Genomic DNA, 9,108 nt, shown 5'->3' on the forward strand with positions numbered 1-9,108 from the left:
TTACGAGACCGACCAAATATAGACTGAGAAACAAGACCACACACTTTGTGCATTCGGAATCGAAGGCAGGGCGTCCCTCGCCGCATTTGCTACGATGGCCATTTGCTACTTCTGCAGAAGCAGCGGCGGCGGCGACGACGACGACGACGACGACGACGACGACGACGACGACCGCGAGAGGCTCTGAGATATGTGAGAAATACATCTATAAAATGTAATTCAGACTGCCTCGTCCCACCTTATGCTGTACCGCTTTGGCAAATGCTTTATCTGCGCCATTCGCCTTAATCACATCTGAGAGTAATTCTTAAAAAAACGCCTGTCGCTAATTGTTCGTCATCACAGATACTGTTTGCTATACGGCCACGACGCGCTACTGATTTCCAAAATTCATCTTTCTCCTGTGAGGATGGAACTTACGACACCTGGTTTATTAGAGCAGTGCTCTACCACTGAGCTAAAGAGGCGCGGCCTAGCGGTACTCTTGCGTACTTCGGCCTTACGGTCGCCTGCATCATCAGACTTCTGCTGACAACACTTCATATTAGCTTCTAATATTTGCAGATATGGCGACCCATTACTGCTTGGCTACACATCTGACACGTAACCGATATGCTCTCCAAACAACAACACTTGCATTTCAGAACATGTCTTTCACACATGTCTACAAAATCTCCTTCACCTTCAAATACAGTTTCATTGCGACTGACAGAGACGGAGGCAAAGTTTAAAGTTGCTATTTCCATTACATCTCGTTAATCAGAAAAACGGTAATTTACATCTGCAGCCGAACAAAATTCCGTTACGCCCAGCGTGTGGCTCGAACCCACGACCCTGGGATTAAGAGACTGACGCTCTACCGACTGAGCTAGCCGGCTACCTCGGTGAATACCTGCCGGGTAGCACGTCACACAATACTCGTTTGGGTTGGGTGGTCCCATACAGAATCTCTCCATGCTGCCTAATGTTTTCCTAACGTCACATTCGTCACGTACTTCACTTTTATGCCATAATCATTTCTGAGAGGTAAAGAAATTGCATGACAACATGCAGAGCTAGTGGCGTCAAAATTAACACACATACTTTATGTGACTCAAAAGCCGAACGAGTTACTTTCCTATGTTGTTTTAGATGTGCAAGTGCCAGTCAAAACTCGTGGTGTCGGCACTCTGCCGACCATTTCGCTAGTTAACACCGGTCTTGTTGTGTGTGTTTCAAGCTCAAGAGCATCTCCAAGCAAAAAATAGTCAACAGCAACATTCAGACGGTTTCGTACTGCTCAATTGCTACATGAAAACGGTATGTTTCTTTTTCAGAACTGGAAAAACAAGAGCGTGACAGCATTCGAACCTGTAATCTTCAGATCCGAAGTCCGACGCCTTATCCATTAGGCCACACGGTCAATGACGACCAACTATAACATGTATACGACTCATCCCGAAACGCTCACACCCCTCAGGATTTGTGTTTTCGTTCTACACATCCGCTGCCCCTTGCTCTTTCCCACCCATTCGTTACATTCAACCTCTTTCGAGACCGACCAAATATAGACTGAGAAACAAGACCACACACTTTGTGCATTCGGAATCGAAGGCAGGGCGTCCCTCGCCGCATTTGCTACGATGGCCATTTGCTACTTCTGCAGAAGCAGCGGCGGCGACGACGACGACGACGACGACGACGACGACCGCGAGAGGCTCTGAGATATGTGAGAAATACATCTATAAAATGTAATTCAGACTGCCTCGTCCCACCTTATGCTGTACCGCTTTGGCAAATGCTTTATCTGCGCCATTCGCCTTAGTCACATCTGAGAGTAATTCTTAAAAAAACGCCTGTCGCTAATTGTTCGTCATCACAGATACTGTTTGCTATACGGCCACGACGCGCAACTGATTTCCAAAATTCATCTTTCTCCTGTGAGGATGGAACTTACGACACCTGGTTTATTAGAGCAGTGCTCTACCACTGAGCTAAAGAGGCGCGGCCTAGCGGTACTCTTGCGTACTTCGGCCTTACGGTCGCCTGCATCATCAGACTTCTGCTGACAACACTTCATATTAGCTTCTAATATTTGCAGATATGGCGACCCATTACTGCTTGGCTACACATCTGACACGTAACCGATATGCTCTCCAAACAACAACACTTGCATTTCAGAACATGTCTTTCACACATGTCTACAAAATCTCCTTCACCTTCAAATACAGTTGCATTGCGACTGACAGAGACGGAGGCAAAGTTTAAAGTTGCTATTTCCATTACATCTCGTTAATCAGAAAAACGGTAATTTACATCTGCAGCGGAACAAAATTCCGTTACGCCCAGCGTGTGGCTCGAACCCACGACCCTGGGATTAAGAGTCTGACGCTCTACCGACTGAGCTAGCCGGCTACCTCGGTGAATACCTGCCGGGTAGCACGTCACACAATACTCGTTTGGGTTGGGTGGTCCCATACAGAATCTCTCCATGCTGCCTAATGTTTTCCTAACGTCACACTCGTCACGTACTTCACTTTTATGCCATAATCATTTCTGAGAGGTAAAGAAGTTGCATGACAACATGCAGAGCTAGTGGCGTCAAAATTAACACACATACTTTATGTGACTCAAAAGCCGAACGAGTTACTTTCCTACGTTGTTTTAGATGTGCAAGTGCCAGTCAAAACTCGTGGTGTCGGCACTCTGCCGACCATTTCGCTAGTTAACACCGGTCTTGTTGTGTGTGTTTCAAGCTCAAGAGCATCTCCAAGCAAAAAATAGTCAACAGCAACATTCAGACGGTTTCGTACTGCTCAATTGGTACATGAAAACGGTATGTTTCTTTTTCAGAACTGGAAAAACAAGAGCGTGACAGCATTCGAACCTGTAATCTTCAGATCCGAAGTCCGACGCCTTATCCATTAGGCCACACGGTCAATGACGACCAACTATAACATGTATACGACTCATCCCGAAACGCTCACACCCCTGAGGATTTGTGTTTTCGTTCTACACATCCGCTGCCACTTGCTCTTTCCCACCCATTCGTTACATTCAACCTCTTACGAGACCGACCAAATATAGACTGAGAAACAAGACCACACACTTTGTGCATTCGGAATCGAAGGCAGGGCGTCCCTCGCCGCATTTGCTACGATGGCCATTTGCTACTTCTGCAGAAGCAGCGGCGGCGGCGGCGACGACGACGACGACGACGACGACGACGACGACGACCGCGAGAGGCTCTGAGATATGTGAGAAATACATCTATAAAATGTAATTCAGACTGCCTCGTCCCACCTCATGCTGTACCGCTTTGGCAAATGCTTTATCTGCGCCATTCGCCTTAATCACATCTGAGAGTAATTCTTAAAAAAACGCCTGTCGCTAATTGTTCGTCATCACAGATACTGTTTGCTATACGGCCACGACGCGCTACTGATTTCATCTTTCTCCTGTGAGGATGGAACTTACGACACCTGGTTTATTAGAGCAGTGCTCTACCACTGAGCTAAAGAGGCGCGGCCTAGCGGTACTCTTGCGTACTTCGGCCTTACGGTCGCCTGCATCATCAGACTTCTGCTGACAACACTTCATATTAGCTTCTAATATTTGCAGATATGGCGACCCATTACTGCTTGGCTACACATCTGACACGTAACCGATATGCTCTCCAAACAACAACACTTGCATTTCAGAACATGTCTTTCACACATGTCTACAAAATCTCCTTCACCTTCAAATACAGTTTCATTGCGACTGACAGAGACGGAGGCAAAGTTTAAAGTTGCTATTTCCATTACATCTCGTTAATCAGAAAAACGGTAATTTACATCTGCAGCGGAACAAAATTCCGTTACGCCCAGCATGTGGCTCGAACCCACGACCCTGGGATTAAGAGACTGACGCTCTACCGACTGAGCTAGCCGGCTACCTCGGTGAATACCTACCGGGTACCACGTCACACAATACTCGTTTGGGTTGGGTGGTCCCATACAGAATCTCTCCATGCTGCCTAATGTTTTCCTAACGTCACACTCGTCACGTACTTCACTTTTATGCCATAATCATTTCTGAGAGGTAAAGAAGTTGCATGACAACATGCAGAGCTAGTGGCATCAAAATTAACACACATACTTTATGTGACTCAAAAGCCGAACGAGTTACTTTCCTACGTTGTTTTAGATGTGCAAGTGCCAGTCAAAACTCGTGGTGTCGGCACTCTGTCGACCATTTCGCTAGTTAACACCGGTCTTGTTGTGTGTGTTTCAAGCTCAAGAGCATCTCCAAGCAAAAAATAGTCAACAGCAACATGCAGACGGTTTTGTACTGCTCAATTGCTACATGAAAACGGTATGTTTCTTTTTCAGAACTGGAAAAACAAGAGCGTGACAGCATTCGAACCTGTAATCTTCAGATCCGAAGTCCGACGCCTTATCCATTAAGCCACACGGTCAATGACGACCAACTATAACATGTATACGACTCATCCCGAAACGCTCACACCCCTGAGGATTTGTGTTTTCGTTCTACACATCCGCTGCCCCTTGCTCTTTCCCACCCATTCGTTACATTCAACCTCTTACGAGACCGACCAAATATAGACTGAGAAACAAGACCACACACTTTGTGCATTCGGAATCGAAGGCAGGGCGTCCCTCGCCGCATTTGCTACGATGGCCATTTGCTACTTCTGCAGAAGCAGCGGCGGCGGCGGCGACGACGACGACGACGACGACGACGACGACGACGACCGCGAGAGGCTCTGAGATATGTGAGAAATACATCTATAAAATGTAATTCAGACTGCCTCGTCCCACCTCATGCTGTACCGCTTTGGCAAATGCTTTATCTGCGCCATTCGCCTTAATCACATCTGAGAGTAATTCTTAAAAAAACGCCTGTCGCTAATTGTTCGTCATCACAGATACTGTTTGCTATACGGCCACGACGCGCTACTGATTTCATCTTTCTCCTGTGAGGATGGAACTTACGACACCTGGTTTATTAGAGCAGTGCTCTACCACTGAGCTAAAGAGGCGCGGCCTAGCGGTACTCTTGCGTACTTCGGCCTTACGGTCGCCTGCATCATCAGACTTCTGCTGACAACACTTCATATTAGCTTCTAATATTTGCAGATATGGCGACCCATTACTGCTTGGCTACACATCTGACACGTAACCGATATGCTCTCCAAACAACAACACTTGCATTTCAGAACATGTCTTTCACACATGTCTACAAAATCTCCTTCACCTTCAAATACAGTTTCATTGCGACTGACAGAGACGGAGGCAAAGTTTAAAGTTGCTATTTCCATTACATCTCGTTAATCAGAAAAACGGTAATTTACATCTGCAGCGGAACAAAATTCCGTTACGCCCAGCATGTGGCTCGAACCCACGACCCTGGGATTAAGAGTCTGACGCTCTACCGACTGAGCTAGCCGGCTACCTCGGTGAATACCTACCGGGTACCACGTCACACAATACTCGTTTGGGTTGGGTGGTCCCATACAGAATCTCTCCATGCTGCCTAATGTTTTCCTAACGTCACACTCGTCACGTACTTCACTTTTATGCCATAATCATTTCTGAGAGGTAAAGAAGTTGCATGACAACATGCAGAGCTAGTGGCATCAAAATTAACACACATACTTTATGTGACTCAAAAGCCGAACGAGTTACTTTCCTACGTTGTTTTAGATGTGCAAGTGCCAGTCAAAACTCGTGGTGTCGGCACTCTGTCGACCATTTCGCTAGTTAACACCGGTCTTGTTGTGTGTGTTTCAAGCTCAAGAGCATCTCCAAGCAAAAAATAGTCAACAGCAACATGCAGACGGTTTTGTACTGCTCAATTGCTACATGAAAACGGTATGTTTCTTTTTCAGAACTGGAAAAACAAGAGCGTGACAGCATTCGAACCTGTAATCTTCAGATCCGAAGTCCGACGCCTTATCCATTAAGCCACACGGTCAATGACGACCAACTATAACATGTATACGACTCATCCCGAAACGCTCACACCCCTGAGGATTTGTGTTTTCGTTCTACACATCCGCTGCCCCTTGCTCTTTCCCACCCATTCGTTACATTCAACCTCTTACGAGACCGACCAAATATAGACTGAGAAACAAGACCACACACTTTGTGCATTCGGAATCGAAGGCAGGGCGTCCCTCGCCGCATTTGCTACGATGGCCATTTGCTACTTCTGCAGAAGCAGCGGCGGCGACGACGACGACGACGACGACGACGACGACGACGACGACGACCGCGAGAGGCTCTGAGATATGTGAGAAATACATCTATAAATTGTAATTCAGACTGCCTCGTCCCACCTTATGCTGTACCTCTTTGGCAAATGCTTTATCTGCGCCATTCGCCTTAATCACATCTGAGAGTAATTCTTAAAAAAACGCCTGTCGCTAATTGTTCGTCATCACAGATACTGTTTGCTATACGGCCACGACGCGCAACTGATTTCCAAAATTCATCTTTCTCCTGTGAGGATGGAACTTACGACACCTGGTTTATTAGAGCAGTGCTCTACCACTGAGCTAAAGAGGCGCGGCCTAGCGGTACTCTTGCGTACTTCGGCATTACGGTCGCCTGCATCATCAGACTTCTGCTGACAACACTTCATATTAGCTTCTAATATTTGCAGATATGGCGACCCATTACTGCTTGGCTACACATCTGACACGTAACCGATATGCTCTCCAAACAACAACACTTGCATTTCAGAACATGTCTTTCACACATGTCTACAAAATCTCCTTCACCTTCAAATACAGTTGCATTGCGACTGACAGAGACGGAGGCAAAGTTTAAAGTTGCTATTTCCATTACATCTCGTTAATCAGAAAAACGGTAATTTACATCTGCAGCGGAACAAAATTCCGTTACGCCCAGCGTGTGGCTCGAACCCACGACCCTGGGATTAAGAGTCTGACGCTCTACCGACTGAGCTAGCCGGCTACCTCGGTGAATACCTGCCGGGTAGCACGTCACACAATACTCGTTTGGGTTGGGTGGTCCCATACAGAATCTCTCCATGCTGCCTAATGTTTTCCTAACGTCACACTCGTCACGTACTTCACTTTTATGTCATAATCATTTCTGAGAGGTAAAGAAATTGCATGACAACATGCAGAGCTAGTGGCGTCAAAATTAACACACATACTTTATGTGACTCAAAAGCCGAACGAATTACTTTCCTACGTTATTTTAGATGTGCAAGTGCCAGTCAAAACTCGTGGTGTCGGCACTCTGCCGACCATTTCGCTAGTTAACACCGGTCTTGTTGTGTGTGTTTCAAGCTCAAGAGCATCTCCAAGCAAAAAATGGTCAACAGCAACATTCAGACGGTTTCGTACTGCTCAATTGCTACATGAAAACGGTATGTTTCTTTTTCAGAACTGGAAAAGCAAGAGCGTGACAGCATTCGAACCTGTAATCTTCAGATCCGAAGTCCGAAGCCTTATCCATTAGGCCACACGGTCAATGACGACCAACTATAACATGTATACGACTCATCCCGAAACGCTCACACCCCTGAGGATTTGTGTTTTCGTTCTACACATCCGCTGCCCCTTGCTCTTTCCCACCCATTCGTTACATTCAACCTCTTACGAGACCGACCAAATATAGACTGAGAAACAAGACCACACACTTTGTGCATTCGGAATCGAAGGCAGGGCGTCCCTCGCCGCATTTGCAACGATGGCCATTTGCTACTTCTGCAGAAGCAGCGGCGGCGACGACGACGACGACGACGACGACGACGACGACAGGCTCTGAGATATGTGAGAAATACATCTATAAAATGTAATTCAGACTGCCTCGTCCCACCTTATGCTGTACCGCTTTGGCAAATGCTTTATCTGCGCCATTCGCCTTAATCACATCTGAGAGTAATTCTTAAAAAAACGCCTGTCGCTAATTGTTCGTCATCACAGATACTGTTTGCTATACGGCCACGACGCGCAACTGATTTCCAAAATTCATCTTTCTCCTGTGAGGATGGAACTTACGACACCTGGTTTATTAGAGCAGTGCTCTACCACTGAGCTAAAGAGGCGCGGCCTAGCGGTACTCTTGCGTACTTCGGCCTTACGGTCGCCTGCATCATCAGACTTCTGCTGACAACACTTCATATTAGCTTCTAATATTTGCAGATATGGCGACCCATTACTGATTGGCTACACATCTGACACGTAACCGATATGCTCTCCAAACAACAACACTTGCATTTCAGAACATGTCTTTCACACATGTCTACAAAATCTCCTTCACCTTCAAATACAGTTTCATTGCGACTGACAGAGACGGAGGCAAAGTTTAAAGTTGCTATTTCCATTACATCTCGTTAATCAGAAAAACGGTAATTTACATCTGCAGCGGAACAAAATTCCGTTACGCCCAGCGTGTGGCTCGAACCCACGACCCTGGGATTAAGAGTCTGACGCTCTACCGACTGAGCTAGCCGGCTACCTCGGTGAATACCTGCCGGGTAGCACGTCACACAATACTCGTTTGGGTTGGGTGGTCCCATACAGAATCTCTCCATGCTGCCTAATGTTTTCCTAACGTCACACTCGTCACGTACTTCACTTTTATGTCATAATCATTTCTGAGAGGTAAAGAAATTGCATGACAACATGCAGAGCTAGTGGCGTCAAAATTAACACACATACTTTATGTGACTCAAAAGCCGAACGAATTACTTTCCTACGTTATTTTAGATGTGCAAGTGCCAGTCAAAACTCGTGGTGTCGGCACTCTGCCGACCATTTCGCTAGTTAACACCGGACTTGTTGTGTGTGTTTCAAGCTCAAGAGCATCTCCAAGCAAAAAATGGTCAACAGCAACATTCAGACGGTTTCGTACTGCTCAATTGCTACATGAAAACGGTATGTTTCTTTTTCAGAACTGGAAAAACAAGAGCGTGACAGCATTCGAACCTGTAATCTTCAGATCCGAAGTCCGACGCCTTATCCATTAGGCCACACGGTCATTGACGACCAACTATAACATGTATACGACTCATCCCGAAACGCTCACACCCCTGAGGATTTGTGTTTTCGTTCTACACATCCGCTGCCCCTTGCTCTTTCCCACCCAT

The sequence above is a fragment of the Schistocerca gregaria genome, unplaced genomic scaffold (genome assembly GCF_023897955.1).
Source record: "Schistocerca gregaria isolate iqSchGreg1 unplaced genomic scaffold, iqSchGreg1.2 ptg000178l, whole genome shotgun sequence".
Lineage (NCBI taxonomy): Eukaryota > Metazoa > Arthropoda > Insecta > Orthoptera > Acrididae > Schistocerca > Schistocerca gregaria.